Below are 20,509 nucleotides of genomic sequence, written 5' to 3'. Positions count from 1 at the left end.
ATCTCTTTGGGTGTCACTCAAGAAAACAACGTTTGAGATACAAAACACATGGCACATATTCATAACTTCATATGCATAGATGATACATGGATTTAAACAGGACAATGCTTAGCAGTCTCACTTTTCCTTTGATACCTTGCATGACATACTTTGTACGAGATTTATTGCACATTTGTAACAGTGGTGACCATATTAGTGTAACTAGTTATCTTCCTTTTTATGCAGTGTCATAGGAATTATTATTTTAACTTCTTATTCTGCTTTGCTGTTTACCTATGAGGAGATATGATCAAAATTGGTTGGCGTAACAATTGACTGAGCTTGTATTATTCCATTTTAAAGTTTTCACCTTGAGGGACTTCATGATTGTTTATTTACTATTTGTTTAAAAGTGATCAGTCCTTGAAGCAATGCTATTGGGGGAGGAGTCTTGGCTAGCCTTCTTGGAGGGTTTGAGTCTGTAGAGCATAAACTACTTTATAAAAGTTAATTAAAAAGTTAAAATTAGGGCTGTCAATTAATTGTAGTTAACTCAAAAAAATTGTGATGAAAATATCTATCACCCTTAATAGTAGCTTTAATCGCACTGTTAAAAAAGACTACCAATTGAAAATTATTAAATATTTTTATGTTTTTCTACATTTTCATATATATTGTATTCTGTGTGGTAATTGAAATCAAAGTGTATTTTTATTACAGATCTTTGCGTTGTAGAAATGATAAACGGGAGAGATGATGTTTTTTAGTTCACCTTGTGGAAGTGTTGTAGTGCACTCTCTTTGTTGTGGGGGTGCAGCTTACAAGTGTAGATTTTTTATTTTTATTTTTTGCACTCAATGACAGAACAATGTGGAACTTTGAAGCCTGCAGGTCCACATGGTCCTATTTATTGTTCAGCCAGTTGCTAAGATGGGCAGGTTTGTTTGTACTTGCGGGAGATGGTACTGCCCTCTTCTCGCTTTCTGGTGACATTGTAAGTGGGAATGGGCATTATGCATGCCACTTTTGTAGCTGATGTTGTGGGTATTGATGTGCTGGACATTCGTATGCCCCATCATGCATCGGACAACATTCTGGGGGACGTGCTTCCATGCTGATGATTCTTGTTAAAAAAATAATGTATTAATTAAATTTGTAACTGAACTCTTTGGGGGAGACTTGTATGTCCCCTGCTCGGTTTTACTGCCATATATTTCATGTTACAGTAGTATCAGATGATGACTCAGCACATTTTAAGAACACTTTCACAGCAGATTTGACAAAATGCAAAGAAGGTACCAATGTGAGATTTCTAAAGATAGCATCAGCACTCAAGCCAATGTTTAAGAATCAGAAGCGCCTTCCAAATCTGACAGGGATGAGGTGTGGAGCATGCTTTCAGAAGTCTTTAAAAGATCATAGAAGATTAAGGTTGGAAGAGACCTCAGGAGGTCATCTAGTCCAACCCCCTGCTCAAAGCAGGACCAATTCCCAACTAAATCATCCCAGCCAGGACTTCGTCAATCTGGGCCTTAAAAACCTCCAAGAATGGGGATTCTACTACCTCCCTAGGTAACCCATTCCAGTGTTTCACCACTATCCTAAAGAAAAACTTTTTCCTAATATCCAACCTAGACCTCCCCCACTGCAACTTGAGACTATTGCTCCTTGTTCTGTCATGTGCCACCACTGAGAACAGCCGAGCTCCATCCTCTTTGGAACCTCCCTTCAGGTAGTTAAAGGCTGCTGTCAAATCCCCCCTCACTCATCTCTTCTGCAGACTTAATAAGCCCAGATCCCTTAGCCTCTCCTCATAAGTCATGTGTCCCAGCTCCTTAGTCCACCGGAGGGCAACAAAAATGATTATCTCGGATTTGTCCACACCCTTCTTGTAGTGTGGGGCCCAAAACTGGACACAGTACTCCAGATGTGGCCTCACCAGTGTCGAATAGAGGGAAATAATCACGTCCCTCAATCTGCTGGCAATACCCCTACTTATACAGCTCAAAATGCTGTTAACCTTCTTGGCAACAAGGGCACACTGCTGACTCATATCCAGCTTCTTGTCCACTGTAATCCCCAGGTCCTTTTCTGCAGAACTGTTGCTTAGTCAGTTAATTCGCAGCTATAGCAGGGCAAAAGAGTAGTGCTCTGATGCGGAAACTACGTAACCCAAACTACCAAAAAAGAAAATCAGCCCTCTGCTGGTGGCATCTGACTCAGATAATGAAAATGAACATGCATCAGTTAACACTACTTTGGATTGTTATCAAGCAGAACTATCATCAGAATAGATGCATGCAGTGGTTCCCCAGGAATTGAAATTAGGGGGGCTGTTTTAATTTACAGGGGGGGTGTCAGGAACAATGAGATAAAGAAAAGAGATATGAATAAAATAAATGTTTTGTTAGGATTATGCAAATTTAACATAAGAATAATGCAAGTTACACCAAAACACATAACAAGTCTAGATTTCTAATTCATATATGATCTGGAAAAAGGTATAAACAATGAGGTGTCGGAATTTGCAGATAAGAAACTAATCAAGATAGTTAAGTACAAAGAACACTGGAAAGAGTTACAAAGAGATTTCACAAAAGTGGGTGACTGGGTAACAAAAGGGCAGATGAAATTCAGAGCTGATAAATGTAAAGTACTGTTATTCACATTGGGAAAACATAATCATGAGTGGTGTGGAGAAAGTGAATAAGAAAAAGTAAGCCATCATGGGGTAAGAGGAGAGTCCTCGCATGGATCATTAACTGGTTAAAAGATGGGAAACAAAGGATAGGAATAAATTATCAGTTGTTAGAATGGAGAGAGATAAATAGTGGTATCTCTGAGGGGTCAGTACTGGGACTATTACTGTTCAACATACTCATAAATGATCTGGAAAAATAGGTTAACAGTGAGGCGGCAAAATTTGCAGATGATACAAAACTATTCAAGATAGTTAAGTCCCAGGCAGACTGCAAAGAGCTACAAAGGGATCTCATAAAACTGTGTGACTGGGCAACAAAATGGCAGATGAAGTTTAATGTTGATAAATGCAAAGTAATGCACATTGGAAAACAACCTCAACTATACATACAAAATGAAGGAGTCTGAATTAGCTGTTAACACTCAAGAAAGCTCTTGGAGTCATTGTGGATAGTTCTCTGAAAATATCCACTCAATGTGCAGCTACAGTCAATGATTCCCAACCCACAAATGTAGAATTATGTACCAAAAAACCCTGCAGTTAAAAGAAAACAATGCAAAACCACAGAGCCCACAAGTCCACTCAGTCCTACCTCCTGCCCAGCCAGTCGCCCAGACAAACCAGCCTGGTGACACCTGCAGGAGACAGTGCTGCCCACCTCTTGTTCACAATGTCACCTGAAAGTGAGAAAAGGCGTTCCCATGGCACTGCTGCAGTCAGTGTCGCAAGATACCTATGTGTCAGCTGTGTCTCATGCCTCAGCCACCACGCCAGGGGACACGCGTCCAGTGATTTCCCTACACACACCCCCAGTTTTGTGAGCTAAGTACATACCAATTTAGTGACTGTTTGGAAATCTGAATTTAAACTGAACCATTAATACACACTTTAAAAGCTTATACAGTGTATGATAAAATATGTGTGTCCAGGCTGGTTTGTGGTTTTGCATTGTTTTGTTTTAACTGCAGGGGGTTTTTGTACATAATTCTACATTTGTGGGTTCAACTTTCATGATAAGGAGACTGAACTGCAGTACTTGTATTGGGTGAGTTGGAAAGTACTGTTTCTTTTTTTTTTCTTTTGCAGTGCAAATACTTTATATTTTTTGTAAGTGAGCACTGTACACTTTATTCTGTGTTGCAATTGAAATCAATATATTTGAAAATATAGAAAACTGAAAAATATTTAAATAAATGGTATTCTATTATTGTTTAGCAGTGCTATTAATGAGGATTTTTTTAAATTGCTTGACAGCCCTAATTCATATATGATCTGGAAAAAGGTATAAACAATGAGGTGTCGGAATTTGCAGATAAGAAACTAATCAAGATAGTTAAGTACAAAGAACACTGGAAAGAGTTACAAAGAGATTTCACAAAAGTGGGTGACTGGGTAACAAAAGGGCAGATGAAATTCAGAGCTGATAAATGTAAAGTACTGTTATTCACACTGGGAAAACATAATCATGAGTGATGTGGAGAAAGTGGATAAGGAAAAGTTATTTACTTTTTCCCATAATACAAGAACTAGGGGCAATCAAATGAAATTAATGGGCAGCAGGTTTAAAACAAATAAAAGGAAGTTCTTCTTCACACAGCACACAGTCAACTTGTGGAACTCCTTACCTGAGGAGGTTGTGAAAGCTGGGACTATAACAGCATTTAAAAGAGAAGAGAATTGGATAAATTCATGGTGGTTAAGTCCATAAATGGCTATTAGCCAGGATGGGTAAGGAATGGTGTCCCTAGCCTCTGTTTGTCAGAGGATGGAGATGGATGGCAGGAGAGAGATCACTTGATCATTACCTGTTAGGTTCACTCCCTCTGGGGCACCTGGCATTCACCACTGTCGGCAGACAGGATACTGGGGTCTGGGCTGGATGGACCTTTGGTCTGACCTGGTACGGTCGTTCTTATGTTCTTATATTTAATGGAAAATATTAAAAAATGAAAAGTTAGTCAATTTCAGAAAAACAGAACAAAAAAGTCTTTGACCAGTGAGAGGTGCTATCTCCCCCCCATGCCATATCTCAGGGACACAGCGTGATTGGGGAGTAGACCTAGAAGAAAGGGTGGAGCTTCCCAGTGAAAGAGGTGGTGAAAATGTAGATTGGGGCCTCCATACCAGGGTGATAAAATGACACCAGGCCCTGCTCATAGTGCAGATACACCCCGATCCTCCAGGGGCTCCCAGTCAGGGGCAGGAGGGTCTCTGGGGAGGTACGAGCCCGGTAATGGCTCCCACACTGATCCACAGCCCAGATCATCTCCTCAGGAGAAAAGTTGATCCAGCCCTTCCTCCTGACAGACTCTCCGGCCACTCCCACAGCCCAGGTCCTACCACCCCCGACCTCTACGTCCCAGTAGTGTCACCCCGAGGTGAACCCTTCCAAGCCCAGCACACAGGTTTCACTGTCAAATCTCTCAGGGTTGTCAGGCACTCCTGCTGCAGGCCCCTCCATTTCACAGATCCGCGATTCTCAGAGATCAGGAGGCTGGGATGAGCTGTGTCCGGATCCAGAATCGCTATCACTGTAGAGATGAGGCAGAACATCAGGGGCAGAGCCCAGCGCATCGACATAGGCACTGACTCCGTGGGTGCTCAGGGACTGGAGCACCCACAATGAAAAATTAGTGGGTGCTCTGCACCCACCAGCAGCCAAGCTCCCCATCCCCTGCCCCAGTTCACCTCTACTCCACCTCCTCCCCTGAGTGCGCTGCATCCCCGCTTCTCCCCCAACTCACAGTGCTTGCCGCTGCGAAACAGCTGTTTTGTTGCATAACAAGCTCCGGGAGGGAGTAGGGAGGAGGGAGAAGGCGGTGCACTTGGGGCAGAGGGAGGGCTGGGGTGGGGATTTGGGGAAGGAGTCCAATAGGGCAGGGAGGAGGCAAAGTTGGGGCAGGGACTTTGGGGAAGGAGTTAGAATGGGGGCGGGGCGGGGGTGGGGTCAAGCACCCACCATCACCAGCAGAAGTTGGAGCTTAGGCTCATTGGGGCTGTTTCCCATCCTCCCCACAGCTCTGTCTTAGCTAGGACACTCTCTGATATCCAGCCTCTACCTCCCGGGGACCTGCTTCTCTGCATTTCACTGCAGCTCTCCTACCACGCTCTAGGGGCAAATGATTCCCCTGAAAGAGCTAGAGATGCCTCTAGCTCCCATTGGGCCTGTCTGTAACCTCTACAGAGGTCACTGTGAGGAACGAGCTCAAGTGTTACACACACAGACATCATTTCATCCGTTAAAAGAACTCAGTAGCCACCTGCTATAAAATCTGTGCTATGGGGCTGCTATCACGTCTCCACAGCTAAGACCACAACTGAGTCTCCAATCTACGCCTGAGTTGGGAGCCCTCTATTCTAACACCCACAGAGTCGTATCAGGCTCAAATCTGGTAGATTTGGTCTGGGTCTGAGGAAGAATTTTTCTACCAAATTTGAACTGAATTGGCCAAAGGGCTACTGATTGACAACTCTGTAAAAACAGAGTCCAAAAAGCATTAAGACAATTACCCGCAGCCAGTTAAGGTAATTTACAGTTTCCTAGAATCATTCTAGTTCATGAAGTCAATTAACAACACAACACATGAGAATTCACCATGTGTGTCCAGTAAAACCCCAACTCTGAACCATAATTACCAACTTCTGTGAGCACCTACCCCCCGAACTGACAGTGGGTAAGTTCCCGGCCTCAGGAGCACTCTGAGGTATTGTAATTACACTGGAGCACTCGTGACTGCATAGTTAAGTATGAGCATGTGTTTCATGCAAGGAAACCAGGGACAAATCTGGTCTTTTCATTGACCATACTGCTCTTTCCCTGTGACTTCTGGCATGTGTGCATCTGCTGGGCAGCAGAGTGGTGCATGTGTGTGTGTGCGCACGTGTGTGTCTGTCATTAAAATACCAGCTTCGCTTACCTGCATTTTTGCTGACTTTACTCCAGCCTGAAATCAAACACACAAGAGGTGAGCAGTCCCCAGAGCATGGACTGCTGACATAGGATGCAATGTCATATGAGGGAAAGGAGACACATGGCACTTATCAAGTTCAGCCAGGGATTTCCCTGCAAACAGAGACATCGTATGCAGTCAGTTCTACAACAGCTCCTGGGTTAGGGAATGTGCCTTTAAAGGGCCACTTTGCCCTCTCTACTGTGCTCTCCGCTGGCCTCTTTCTGCCCAGATCTCCTGGCCTGAGCTCCATCCTCACAGATCTTTCCATGGATCACACCCTCCTTCCTGGCATCTGACCGTTGCTGGGCTCCCATGGCCCTGCCCTAGCTGGGCTTACCTGTGGTGTAGTCTCTACACTCCCCATGTGCCAGGCAGCTTGGCAAGGGGCTAGGCCCTGATAACATGGAAGTGAGGGTTTAATGAGCTAATCCTTGGCCCTGGACACTGGATCTCAGTGAATGGGCCTAGCAACATTAGTTAGCTTCTTCTCATTGAGTTTGTGTCTCTAAGTGTCAGAGAGTGGTAGGAGACTTTGAGACTGCGCTGAGCCCCTGTTTCCAGGGCATCAGGATCCCCCCACCCCACCATTCCTTTAAATGCTTTAGCAAAAAGGTACATTGGCCCAGGCAGACCCACCAGGTTTGGATATGGACACTCCCCTGTGGGCACATTAGAAAGGAGGAGGCTAAAATCAGGCTTATGCTGGAAACTGAGCAGCAACCTTATCTATGGAGAGTTACCCCACTCTGTGATTAGTCAGAGCTCCCCGTCTGTTTGATTCCCAGAGTCTCCTAACAGATAGCGCAGAGACAAAAGCCAAAGTCTGTCTAATTATGTTCAGTGAGAGAAAATCATTCAAGCCTCCTGAGAGCCCAGACATTTACCTCCCTTGTTCTCCAGCTCAGAGCGCAGAATCTCTGGAGGAGAAAAGGAAGAAGGAGGTGAGGTTTCATGTTGTTAATTAACTGGGTTATTCCTATTGTTATTTCAGGGAACTTGTCTCAGGAACTTACCTCTCTCTTTCTCCAGTTCAGATTGCAGATTTCCTAAATAAAGAAGAGTGAAAGAGGTGAGATTCTGGGGGGTGATGGTCCTCTCTAATACTAGCAGAGAGCTGCTATTTTACAGAAAATCATAGATTCACAGAGTTTAAGGCCAGAAGGGTCATAGTCTGACCTCCAGTACATCACAGACCTTAAACCCTCGCTCAGTCACCCCTGTACCATGCATGAGGCTATGATTTAATCACGGGTATTTTCAGAGAAAGTTGTGGACAGGTCACGGGCAATAAACAAAAAAATTCAACATGACTAGTTCATGACTTATAGTATAAGTACCCCTAAGTAAATCTTAGTGGGGATGCTGCTGGAGAGGGGGCAGGGCCAGTGGCACCAGCTGCTCTGGCCACCCGAGGGACCTCTGCTCAGGCAGTCTCTGGGGCCTGCCCTACCAGCTGCTGCTCAGGTGATCCCCGGGACCAGCTGCCCTGGGCCACTTCAGCAGCGGCTAGCAGGCAGTGCACCTCGCTGTGGGGCTGCCTGAACTACTGGTGACCTCATTTGAAAAAAGATGTTGAAAAACTGGAAAGGATGCAGAAGAGCCACAAAAATTATTTGAGGGCTGGAAAAAATGCCTGAGTGTGAGAGTGACTTGTAATAATGGGATTATTCACACACTTAAAGTTAACCCTGATTCTAGCTGATTTGGGGCCCTGAGTGTAAAATGGGATAAGAAAGGGTTACTCACCTTGTGCAGTAACTGCAGTTATTTGAGGGGTGTGTTGCTCTATGCTATGTGTATTCATACCCTTGGGCCTCACATCGGAGATTTTAGGTAGCAGTTTCTGTTTGGCCCACACATACACTCTCCCCATCTTGCGCTCTGCATTAAGTCAATATAGCGGTGTGCAAACTGCCCCTGGTTCCTTCTCTACCACAGAGCTCATAGGTAAGGGCTTGTCAAGGTCTGATTCCCCACTCTGAACCTTAGCGTCCAAAAGATGGAGTACCTGCATGAACCCCTCTAAGCTTAATTACTAGCTTAGAAATGATAGCGCTGCCACCACCCAAAAATATAGTGTTTTGGGACACTTTCTGGCCCCCAAACCCTTCCCTGGGGACCCCAAGACCCAAACCCTTGGATCTTAAAACAAAGGGAAATAAACCATTCCCCTCCTTTCTTCCTCCCAGATTCTTCGCTCCCTGCGTACACTAGGAGATCGCTGTGATTCAAACTCCTTGAATCTTAAAACAGAGAGGAAATCCACCTTCCCCCCTTCTCTCCCACTCCCAGACTCTCCCTGAGAGAGAGACAGTGACTCTAACACAGAGAAATCAGGCTTTTCCTCCCCCCTTCTCTCCTTTCTCCCACCAATTCCCTGGTGAGTCCAGACCCCGTCCCCTGGGGTCTCACACAAGAATAAAAAAAACAATCAGGTTCTTAAAAAGGAAAAGCTTTTAATAAAAGAAAGCAAAAAGTAAAAATTATCTCTGTAAAATCAAGCTGGAAAATGTTACAAGGTCTTTCAGCTTATAGACACTAGAGAGAATCTTCCCCCCAGCACAAATACAAGTTGCAGCAAACAAAGATACAATCCTTCCAGCCAAATGCAGAATTGCAAATAAAGAAAACAAACATAAGCCTAATCCGCCTTATCTACCTAGTACTTACTATTCTGAACAAATAAGAGATTGTACCAGAGAGATTGGAGAGAAACCTGGTTGCACATCTGGTCCCTCTGAGCCCCCAGAGAGAACAACCACCAAAAACTAACAGCACACACAAAACTTCCCTCCATCCAGATTTGAAAGTATCCTGTCCTCTGATTGGTCCTCTGGTCAGGTGACAGCCAGGCTCACTGATCTTGCTAACCCTTTACAGGCAAAAGAGACATGAAGTATTTCTGTCCTATTAACCCTTAACTATCTATTTATGACAGGGCTCCAAAACAGAGGGGAAGGAGGAAAGTAGTGGAGCACCCACAGGGACACACCTCTCAAAGAGCCACAATTACAGCACAAGGTGAGTAACCCTTTTGTTGTCTTTCAGTGGTGTCTCTGCTCTCAGCGACACTGCAGCAGTACCTTTAATGGAGGGCTGGGGTTTCAGTACAGAGGTATTGCCTGGGTGAGAGAATGGCTAAAACACTGGCCTTGCTGTGAGCAGGATTTGAACTTGTGCAGGGGAACCCTATTGGATTATCAACTCCAACGCTTTAACCACTCAGCCATCACAGCTGGGAGCACAAAATTGCTACAAAGCCAGAGAAACTGGTAAAGAATCACAATACCCAGATGTGAAATCATCTGAACTACAGAATTCCCACTGCAAACCTGGCTCCCAAAGCACAGGGGGGATTTGGGTTTGTTCTCTTTGCTTAGCCATGTACAGTCGCACAGAGAGCGCGTTTAAAAGTCTCCCCTCCCACAGAGCGGGAATGGGAAATGATTCTCAACTTGAAGCCTGATGTAGGGTGACAACACGTCCCAATTTTATCAGGACTGTCCCGATATTTGTTTGTTTGTTCCATGTCCCGATTGATGTTTGGTCGGAACACTGGACAAACAAACAATTTTGCCCTATACTCCGGCACACAGGCAGAGTCCGGAGGGACACTCGCCTCCCCAACTCCGTCCCCTCCTTCCCCCATTGGATCCTTCCCCAAATCCCAGCCCTGGCATTCCTCCTCCCTCCCAGGTTTGCACACGGGCCATGGCCATGGCCGGGAGTGCAGCACGGAGGCTGCTCCAGCCCTGCAGCCTGCGGGGCAGTGCAGTGGGGCTGGAGCCAGGTGGGCGGGGGGCGGTGACACACGTGGCACAGACACACTCCTGCCGGCAGGGGTCGGGCCCGCCTACCTGGTTCGCTCCTTACCCGGGAGCTGCAGGAGGGGCCCAGAGCGCAGCTCGGCCGCAGAGCTCGGAGCCCAGGCTGGGTCCAGGAGCAAGGGGATGGGGGAAGCTGGGGTTGTATCGGGGGTTGGAGCCGAGAGTTGGGTGGAGATGGGGCTATGCCACTGCCGCTTGGTGGTGGGGGGGCCCTCCGGCTTTTTTTTTTTGGTCCGCCCCCCACATCCCGATATTTCATCTTTGACATCTGGTCCCCCTAGCCTGCTGTGAATGAGGATGTCTGGACCAAGGGGCCAGGGACTGGCCTTTGCTAAAGAAACCACTGTCAAGTTTTAGCTAATTAGGACAAGTCAAAAAATAAGAACCTCAGGTCTCAGTAACTGCTACAGGCAGCAAATTCCCACAGGGAGCAGTTTCTGGCACTACACTTGTGCAGCTCTGCTCCCCGGCTCTTCTCAGGCTCCTGCTCTCTCCTTAGCTCTGCCCCACTCTGGCCCAGACAGTTCCAGCTCACACGGAGGATGGGACCCCCTGGCCTGGTGACTCCCTCATTACACTGCTTGGCCTGTCAGTGCGGCTAACTTGGAGCTTTGGCCTCTCCTCATTGTCCCTGGGGACTGTCAGTCTCAGGGTCCTGATTTCCCATTGATCCTTCCCCCTTCTGTTGGTGCTGGGAACTAGCCAACCAACCCCCCCAACACACACACACACTAAGTTTTAGTAAAGGGCCAGGAGCCCCCTTACACAAGCCAGCCCCATGAGGGTCACTGATGTGCAGAGAAATCAGCCTAAGCTGGTCCCATAGTGTAATGGGCAGCACTCAGGACTCTGAATCCTGCAATCTGAGTTCAATCTCAGTGGGACCTTGTGGTGAAGCCCCAGATCTCACAGTGCTCAATTTCCCTGTCTCCAGCTGTGTAAGAGTGAATCTTTCCTCTCTTGCTGGGTGACTCAGACCTCCTAGAGCCAGGGCTTTCGCTGGGATGGCCACAAGGGGTTAGGGCTCTAGAACTTGCTACTCTGATGGTTGGGATTCTTGCTGCTACACCTCATGCTCACAAGCTTGGCCCTTGTGCTTTTAGCCACACTTTTCCTTGGGCCCACATGGCGCTTGTAGAAAGGAGTGCCAGGGCTGGGATTAATAGTCAGGGCTTGGCAGGAGGGAAGAAGATTCCCAGGCTGGAGCCCCACATACCTTCCCTCCTCCGGGCACCTAGAGCAGAGGCAGCCCAGCTCTGTCTGCTGGATACCTCAGCAGAGTAGGTGAGTTCATGTAAATACAGTTTGGTCCCAAAGCCTCCTCCAACCCTGGTCATCACTAGCTGTCAGGGGAGAGCTCATTCACACCTCGCTTACAAATCATCATTTGAAATTCTAAGGTTGGCCAACATTGCCGAAGCCAATGCACCGACCTTGTCAGCAAACACAACAGCTGGGTGAGGAAACCCGGCTTTGTCCAGACTTTCCAAATCTATTTTACTTTCTCAGGTACAAGTATTTTTCATATGTTGTATCTGCTTTTAAAGTGAGTGTTAACGTTTCAATTTCCATTCAAATTTGCAACCAGTGACAACATTGGCAGCGCTGCATGTAACTACTTGAGCACTGTGGGGGGGTTGGGGAAATTCGGGGGAGGGATGCACAGCTCCCTGGCTGGGGGGTGTATAGGGAATGCCCAGTTTCACTGAATTGAGTCTCCTACTGCAGCACCTCAGTAGGTTACATCAGAGAGGAGCTGCAGTATCTAGGCAGTGGGATGCCTGTGCCTTTAAGAGCCCAGCCCTGGGAAGCCCATGCTGAGAGGTTCTGCCTGTGGGAGGAGAAATAGAAAAGCCCCTCTGCTCCCCCACCCTGTTTTTGCAAACACTGGAGTCTCAGCCCTCCGGAGTAACTGTTACCCCTCTGCCCCTGCCTCTGCCGGGGTTTAACCCTCTGGCAGCTCCTCCCCCTGAACTCCAGCTCCTTCCCCCGTCCCTAATTTTGCCCTTCAGCCCATCTCCTAACTCTGCCTGCAGCTGCTTGACACCTTGACCAGTCAATTTCCACCCCCTGCTCAGACCCTGGCCACCCCCTCCTCTGATTTGCCCCCCTTTGCCCTCTTTAATCCCTGTAAAAAGTAGGGAGGGCTGGGTCCCATTCTCTGATGGGGGGGCTGGGCACCTGGCCCCTGCCTGCCCAATGCTGAAAGCGCCCCATGATCTTGCGGATGTTTGCCGAGTGCTGCAGGGTCATCTGCAGGGAGAGAGAGACGTGGTTAGGAGGTGATGCAGCCAAGGATGCCTCACCCAACACTGAGATGCAGCCACCTCTGGGGTGGGTTGCACAAGCCTGGAAGAATAAAGGCCTCTGGGCATATAGCATGTTCCTTCCCTACACACACATGCACACGTGCACACGCGCACATACACACACACAGAGAATATCCCTAAGGAATTAGAATCACCTGCTGCCTTCCCCTATCCTGCTGGATCCCCAAATGACGATGCTCTTCAGCCTAAACCCATGTCCCCTCTTTTCCCAGTGCTCATCAATCCCAACCCTCAGTCCCTCCTATGCACCCTGCTCCTCACTCCCAACCAGAACCTACTCCTTTTCACCCTTCTCCTCTATCCCAACCCACAGCCCCCTCAATCCCAACCCACAGGCCCCTCCTCCTCACGCTGCTCCTCAATCGCAACCCACAGCTCCCCCCTTTCCTCCAGCAGCAGGTGCTTCAGACCCCTTCAGGAAGATTTTCTTGCAAGGTTTTGTGTATGAATCTACATGTGGATTTTACAGTATGCTGGAAATATGTTGAGTTGCTTGCCGAAATGATCACTTTTGGCTGGTGTTGGATTCCCAGTCTCCATGTTATAGGAGCAGGAGAAATAAAGGATTGTTATCCTTGTTGTGTCAATTGAGGGCAGCACAACTGTGCTCGGCAGACCCCAATTGAGGGACTCACCCTCAATTCAATAGCACTTGCTAGGCAGGGGACATGGGTTCCAAAGCCAAGTGGGCTGGGGCGTGGGTCCTAATACTAAAATTTAGGGGTTGGATCAATGTTAGGACAGGGTGACTGTGGAGTGATGAGTGAATCTCTAGATAACATAGTGAGTACGGTGCCTTCTTATTTTCCCCCTTTTCCACCCAGGGTGGCAAGTGAACTGTACAGAGGCACCTCTGGGCTTGCAATGACTAAGGACAACAGCTGTGAGTGGGGTGCAGAGAGGGGATGGCTCATGTTAAAGGATTTTTGGTTGCTGGACTTACGAACCGTAGGGAGAAGGACACTGTCCTGCTTATTTGGGGGTGGGTCTCTTCCTCGCGGTTTATGTTTATGCATTGGAGCTGCTGACATGACTTCTGCTAACCCTGGGCTTACATTGCAATGTAGACATACCCTGAGAGGTCATCTATAACATGATAAAAGCCTTGTGGCCCGGCTGGCCTGGATCATCTGACTTGCACTCCTGGGGCTCAGGTTGTGAGGCTAAAAACTGCAGTGTAGACAGTTAGGCTCAGACTGGAGCCCAGGCTCGGAGACCCTCAGCCCTTGTGGGGTCTCGGAGGCTGGGCTCAAGCCCAAGTGTCTACACTGTAATTTTATTACCCTGCAGCACAAGTCCCACAAGCCTGAATCAACTGACCCAGGGTTTGAGAATAGTGACTTGGGTGTGTTTATGACAGTGTAGACATAATGCTAGGCTATGTCCACGCTGCAATGAAACACCCAGGGCTGCCCTGTGCCAGCTCAGGCTCCTGAAGCTTTGGCCGTGGGGTGGTAAATTTGCAGTGTAAATGTCTCAGCTCAGGCTCAATACTGGGCTCTGGGCCCCCTCAAAGTTGGGAGGGAGTTTAGCAAGCAAAAATGTAAAACCGCAGTGAAGTATTACCCTGGACTCAATGGCATTTCTCCATTGATCTGTCTGCTTTGGGGCAGGGACAATAGCACATCCTGCTGCATTCGTTATTTCATAGGGTGGATTAGGATTTTCATTCTCAGACACTGGGCACAAAGCAGGACTCAACCCTCGGCATAAACTAGGTGAGCTGCCCACAGATTCTGGCAGCCACAATGAGCATTTGGTGTGAGAGCCCAGACCTGCCCCTGTCCCAGAGGGAGTGGGTCATCCATGAGGGGACTGGACCACTGAGCTACCAGCTCCTAACTCCCAAACGTTCAGTAACTCTGTTATCAGTGCCTGTGTGTGTAATTTAAACCATATGAAAACCCACACTGGGCTAGACCAAAGGTCCTTCTGACAGCAGCCAAGAGCAGGTGCCCCAAAAGCCACTCAACAGGGCACCACTGGCAGTTATTATCCCTGCCCCAAAGCAGACGGACCAATGGAGAACTGCCATGAGTCCAGGGTAATACTCCACTGTAGTTTTACCATTTTCACTTGCTAAACTCCCGCCCAACCTTCTGGGCTCCTAGAGCAGGGGACTGAGCCTGAGCTGAGACATGGACACTTCAACTTTACAGCCCAAGCCACGTGACCCTGATTAATCCGACACAAGCCTGCCCTGGGTCTTTCATTGCACTGTAGACCTACCCTAATGTCATGTCTACACTGTGATTAAAACACCTAGGGCACCTGTCTCAAAGCCTGGGTCAGCTGACTCAAGGTTATGGGACTTGGGCTGCAAGACTATAAAATTACAGTGCAGACAAATGGGCTTGAACCCAACCTCTGAGACCCCATGAGGGGTGAGGGTTTCTGAACCCAGGCTTCAGTGTGAACACAAATATCTGCACCACAGTTCTTAGCCCCTCAGCTTTAGCTCCATGAGCCCAAGTCAGATGACCCAGGCCAGCCATGCTGCCACCTTTATCCCAGGAGAGATGGACTCTAAGGGTACGTTCCCATTGCAGTGTAAGCCCAGGTCTGGCACACTGTGCTCAAAGCAGCACCAGGAAGCCCCATATTCACCACTCTCATATAATGATGATACGTTTTGAACAAAGTCTGCCTGGTGAGGTATCATTTTAAAAGTCTTGAACTGTTCATCTGCTGAACATTAATGTCATCTTGCATTCTAAATGCTCACATTGGTTTTGGAAGTTACGAAGTTTGCTCTGTGTGCATTACAGAAATATGTTATGAGGTTGGGAAATGCCCACCACCAGCATTTCAGGTGCAAAAATGGAGGAGCCAGACTCACTGCTGGCCCATTAAAGGTAGCTACACTCCCAAGGACTATCCCAGGAACCGTGTACAATGCAGACTTCGCCGAGATAATACAGCAACAATGGACACTACTTGACTCACATCATAGCAAAGGAGCTTTCTAGAAAGTTGGAAGAAACTATGAAAGAGGGATAGAGACATCATGACTTGGCATGTCTCCCCCACAACTCAACAGGTGGAAACACACCTGGAGAACAAAACTGATTCAGAAATCAGAAGATAATAATAATAATACATTCATACCAAAGTCCCCAAATAGCTTGTATTGGTTTTTCACCAGAAAATTTTCAGTTTGAGGAATTTTGTTTTCCCAGTCAGACCTTGCCAAGGGAAGCAGCGAGAAAATGTTTGAGTTGTCTCCTTCAGAACAGCTTGGCCTGGACACTCTATCTGTGGGTCACTGTCGTGGCCTTGCTGAGAACTGGAGTATTTTAATAATTTGGGGAGGTCCCAGGGTGTTTGGGGGAGATTCTGAGGCTGTTACCTTTTGAGATAAAAACTAACACATACAGGACTAAGAAATTTTTTTTAGAAATCTGAGATTTAGACATTTTATTTAAAGCAAGGGAGTTTCTGAGCAGGTTTTTGTTTGTGGGAAGCAACATTGTTTGATCTGTCATTGTACCAAAGGAGGAGATGGTTTTCTATAAAGGAGGGGTGAAGACTGAATGCATCTGATAAAGATGGGATTTGAACCCAAGTGTGCAGAGCACCATGGACTAGCAGTCTATCATCTTAACTACTCAGCCATTGGGAAATCGACAGAAGGAGAAATCTAAGGCCAGCAAAGATAGGGACATTAAGGTGTTTTTAAATACTAAGCAGAAGCAGGGGCTGAATGAGCTCCCCCCTCACACCTAGTGACCAGCTGTGGGAAAGACTTCAGGAACAGACCATGTTTGCATAGACATACCTACTCTGCCTAGGTATGCAGCATGATGGGGCCGCTTCCCCAAAATGACCAGTTTTGGCTGGTGGCGGGTTACAAATCACTTTAGCACTGAGTGGAATGAAATGTTATCATCCTTCCTGCATGAGTGAAGGGCAGCAGAACATACCTAGTCTGTCCTGATGGAGGGGTAGGTGGGCGAGGAATAGCTTTTATTGGACTGCATAGAAGTGATTGAGAACGTCACCCTAAACCAGTGGTCCCCAAACATTTCACACTGTGCCCTCGTATCCATGGCTGTAGCCCCTCAGAAGCCAGAGTCGAAAACCGGGGCTGGGAGTGGGGCTGTTGCTTGCTGAAGAGAGGGGTACAGACAGGGGTAAGGGAGTGGAGGCCGAACTAGGAGTCAGGGCCCCAGGCTGAGGTTGGGGTTGGAAAAGAGCTCGGACAGAGTGGGGCTGAGTGGTGCTCCCTCCATGGGGGCTGGCTGCTATGAATCTTCCTGTGTCCCCCTAGGAGTCATGCCACACATTTTGGGGACCACTGAACCCTACTCGCTAAGCAGGGCCTAGTGATGCCAAAGCCCAGGGAAAGGGAGAACAAGTGCAGGGGCCCCCAGCACTGAAACCATGCCCCCCAACTTCTGTCTGTGGCTCCGCCCCCTTCCACACCTTCCACCCATGGCCCCATGCACTGTCACCTCTGTTCCACCCCTTCCCCTACTGGTCCCACCCTGTCACTTCTTTACCCCTGCCCCGCTGTGGCCCTGAGATCAGAGAAGCTCTGTGCCCCTGCTGCAACCCCCGGGCCATAGCATGGAGTGAGAGGTCCTCCAGCCCTGGGGATGACATGAGGGAGACTTTTCCAGGGGAACCTAATTACTACAGGGCCTCTAGTCATGGGCCCCACTGTCTCTTTGATGACGTAAGGTTTGAGGAGGCTGAGCCCAGTCGAGCCTCCATTACAAGCCGCCCAGGCTACCACTGCTCAGTGTGTGGCCAGTCTCTCTGTGTTCTCTGCTGTTCTTGCTGGGGGGCCTGCCTGGCCTTAGGGGTGGGGTCCCCCCCGGCAGCCGCCCAGGGCTCCAGAGGCTCAAAGGGCACCTTGTGCCAGTGCAAAGGTGCTCACTGCTCTCCCCTGCCCCAATGCTCCTCCATGGCCCCATAGAGGGTTAGGGGGAGCGAGGAGCAACACTATGTGCTCCATGCGTCCTGGTCACTTTCCCCACCTGGGTTGTGCTGTGAGGCTGAGGAAAGTGACCTGGATGCAGGGAACTCAGATGATGTCACTTCTTGCCCCTCCACTCCGACTCCGCAGCCCCTAGGGGTGCCTGGAAGAGCAGGGTTCCAGGGAGGAGGGGGCAGCAATGCCAGCTGCTCCATGCACACAGGTCACTGTCCCCACGTGGGTGCAGGAGGGGGTGCAGGGGTTAGGGTGAAGGGGGTGCAGGAGAGGGGCAGTGGCTGGTGGCACAGGAGGGCAGTGCAGGAGTTAAGGGTTAAGGGGACACAGTGCAGAGGTTTGGGCACAGGAGGGGGCAGGAGTTGGGGTGAAGGAGGCGCAAGGGTTGGGAGTGAAGGAGCTGGGGGGAAAGGGGGAAGAGATCGTCCAGGGGCATTGGGGATGTGCCAAAGTACAAGTTTTGCCCAGGGCACAATCTCCCCTAAGGCTGGTCCTTGATAACATTTCTTTCTGGGAGGGGGAGGGAAGAGAAATGAGGTGTTTTCTCTCTGTTTCTTTCCTCTCCATTTTCTGCTCCTTCCTTCAATTCCAGAAACCTCCCTTGTGTTTCAGACTGTGCAGTGACGCCCTCACCACCCCAGGCCTCTGGAGCCTTTGGAGCAGAAAGATCCCAGGAGCTGAGGAGGAATCCAGGGGTGAGTAGCTGGCAGGAAGGAGTCCTAGCAGCTCTTCTGGGAGCGCAGGGGAGGAATGACTCCCCCTTATCTAGATTCTCCCCGTGGGGCTCTGGGGAGCAGGGACGGTTCTGTGATAAATTCTATCCAACATCCCCGTTTGATCCAAGCTGAGGGGCGTCTCAGCTCTGCATGATCCCCTTGGCAGCACCAAACAAGGGATATTTTCCACTGCCCAGGAGACCCAGCCAGGGATTGATGTGCTGCAGATATGTTGGGAAAGGGACTGTCTGAATTCCCAAGGCAGGGAATGAACAATCTAAACCAACATCTGTCATAAACAGATAGTAGGAGTTAATAGAACAGAAGTACTTTATATCTCTTTTGACTGTAAAGGGTTAACAAGTTCAGTAAGCCTGGCTGTCACCTGTCCAGAGGACCAATCAGGGGACAGGATACTTTCAAATCTGGAGGGAGGGAAGATTTTGTGTGTGCTGTTAGTTTTTGGTTGTTGTTCTCTCTAGGGGCTCAGAGGGACCAGACGTGCAACCAGGTTTCTCTCCAATCTCTCCGATACAGGCTCTTAATAGTTCAGAATAGTGAGTACTAGGTAGATAAAGCGAGTTAGGCTTATGTTTGTTTTCTTTATTTGCAATTCTGCATTTGGCTGGAAGGAGTTTAAATGTGTATTTGGCTGGAAGGAGTTCAGATTTGTATTTTGCTGAAAGGATTTTAATTTGTATTTGTATACTTAGGCTGGGAGGGTATTCCCAGTGTCTATAGCTGAAAGACCCTGTAACATATTCCATCTTAAATCTACAAAGATAATTTTTACTGTTTTTCTCTCTTTAATTAAAAGTTTCTTGTGTAAGAACCTGATTGTTTTTTTATTCTGGTGAGACCCCAGGGGACTGGGTCTGGATCCACCAGGGAATTGGTGGGGAGAAAGGAGGGAAGGGGGAGAGAAAGGTTAATTTTCTCTCAGTGTTAGGATTACTTTCTCTCTCAGGGAGAGTCTGGCAGGGGGAGAGAGAAGAAGGGGGGAAGGTAAATTTTTCTCTCTGTTTTAAGATTCAAGGAGTTTGAATCACAGTGATCTTCCAGGGTCACCCAGGGAGGGGAAGCCTGGGAGAGGCAACGGTGGGGGAAAGGGTTTACTTTCCTTGTGTTAAGATCCAGAGGGTCTGGGTCTTGGGGTTCCCCGGGCAAGGTTTTGGGGGGACCAGAGTGTACCAGGCACTGGAATTCCTGGTTGGTGGCAGCGCTACAGGTTCTAAGCTGGTAATTAAGCTTAGAGGAATTTATGCTGGTACCCCATCTTTTGGACGCTAAGGTTCAGAGTGGGGGGTTTATACCATGACAACATCATTAACCACAAACACACTCTAACCATGCTCAAGCCAGTAGGGAAATGGGCAGGAATTCTTGCTGTTCAGCCATGGCCACACTTGCAGAGCTGCACAGCAGTGAGTGTGCTGGGGAAGCTGGTCTGAGCAAACAATTGGAAATGACCCTTCAGTGAGAACAGAACCAGAGTGTAGAAAGGCCCCTGTGTTAAGTGGTTGTGGCTGAGAGCTTAGGGAGCTGGAGTATGACACGATAGGGGTCTTTCTGTGGAGGTTTGATTTTTGTCAGCTAGGGAAGGCTGGTGTGTGGTCTCTTCACAGCTGTACTTTCAGTGATGCAAGTTTCTCTATCCCATTGTTCCATGGGCCTCCTACTAGATTGCCAGCTGCTTTTCAACTGCAGTGTGGAGACTGTTTGTGTGTGGGGAAAGACAATGTGTGTGTTGAGGTAGGTAGGAGCGGATCATTATTATCACTGCTTGAAAGAGGGAGAAGCTAAGGCTGAGAAAGGAGAATTGACTTGTCTTAGGTCACACAGCCTGTCAGTGGCAGAGTTGCGAGTAGGACCGAAGAGCCCTGATTTTCAAACTAACCATCAGATCTTGAATGAGCTGAATAAAGAGCTTTCACATGAGCTCCAGACCAATAACAGTGCACAGTAATTATTTAGCAAGTATTTGAGGAGAACTGCAAGTTTAGAGAGAATCATGAACTGCTCAGAGACAATTAATGCAGAGAAGCAGCAAAATTCATCAAACATATA

General features: G+C 48.1%; 1 protein-coding gene and 1 non-coding gene across 2 annotated transcripts in view; one reads left to right on the top strand and one right to left on the bottom strand.

The window, feature by feature from the left end:
* Positions 1-20,509, top strand: part of LOC127048439 (zinc finger protein OZF-like) — a 273,508-nt gene that overhangs the window by 165,615 nt on the left and 87,384 nt on the right. The gene's annotated exons all lie outside the window — the stretch shown is intronic.
* Positions 9,787-9,869, bottom strand: TRNAI-GAU (transfer RNA isoleucine (anticodon GAU)). Its single transcript has one exon. It is a non-coding gene; the product is annotated as a tRNA-Ile (tRNA).

The sequence above is a fragment of the Gopherus flavomarginatus genome, chromosome 3 (genome assembly GCF_025201925.1).
Source record: "Gopherus flavomarginatus isolate rGopFla2 chromosome 3, rGopFla2.mat.asm, whole genome shotgun sequence".
Classification (NCBI taxonomy): domain Eukaryota; kingdom Metazoa; phylum Chordata; order Testudines; family Testudinidae; genus Gopherus; species Gopherus flavomarginatus.
The sequence above is the reverse complement of the archived record's forward strand: the minus strand, read 5'-3'. Positions and strand labels throughout refer to the sequence as shown.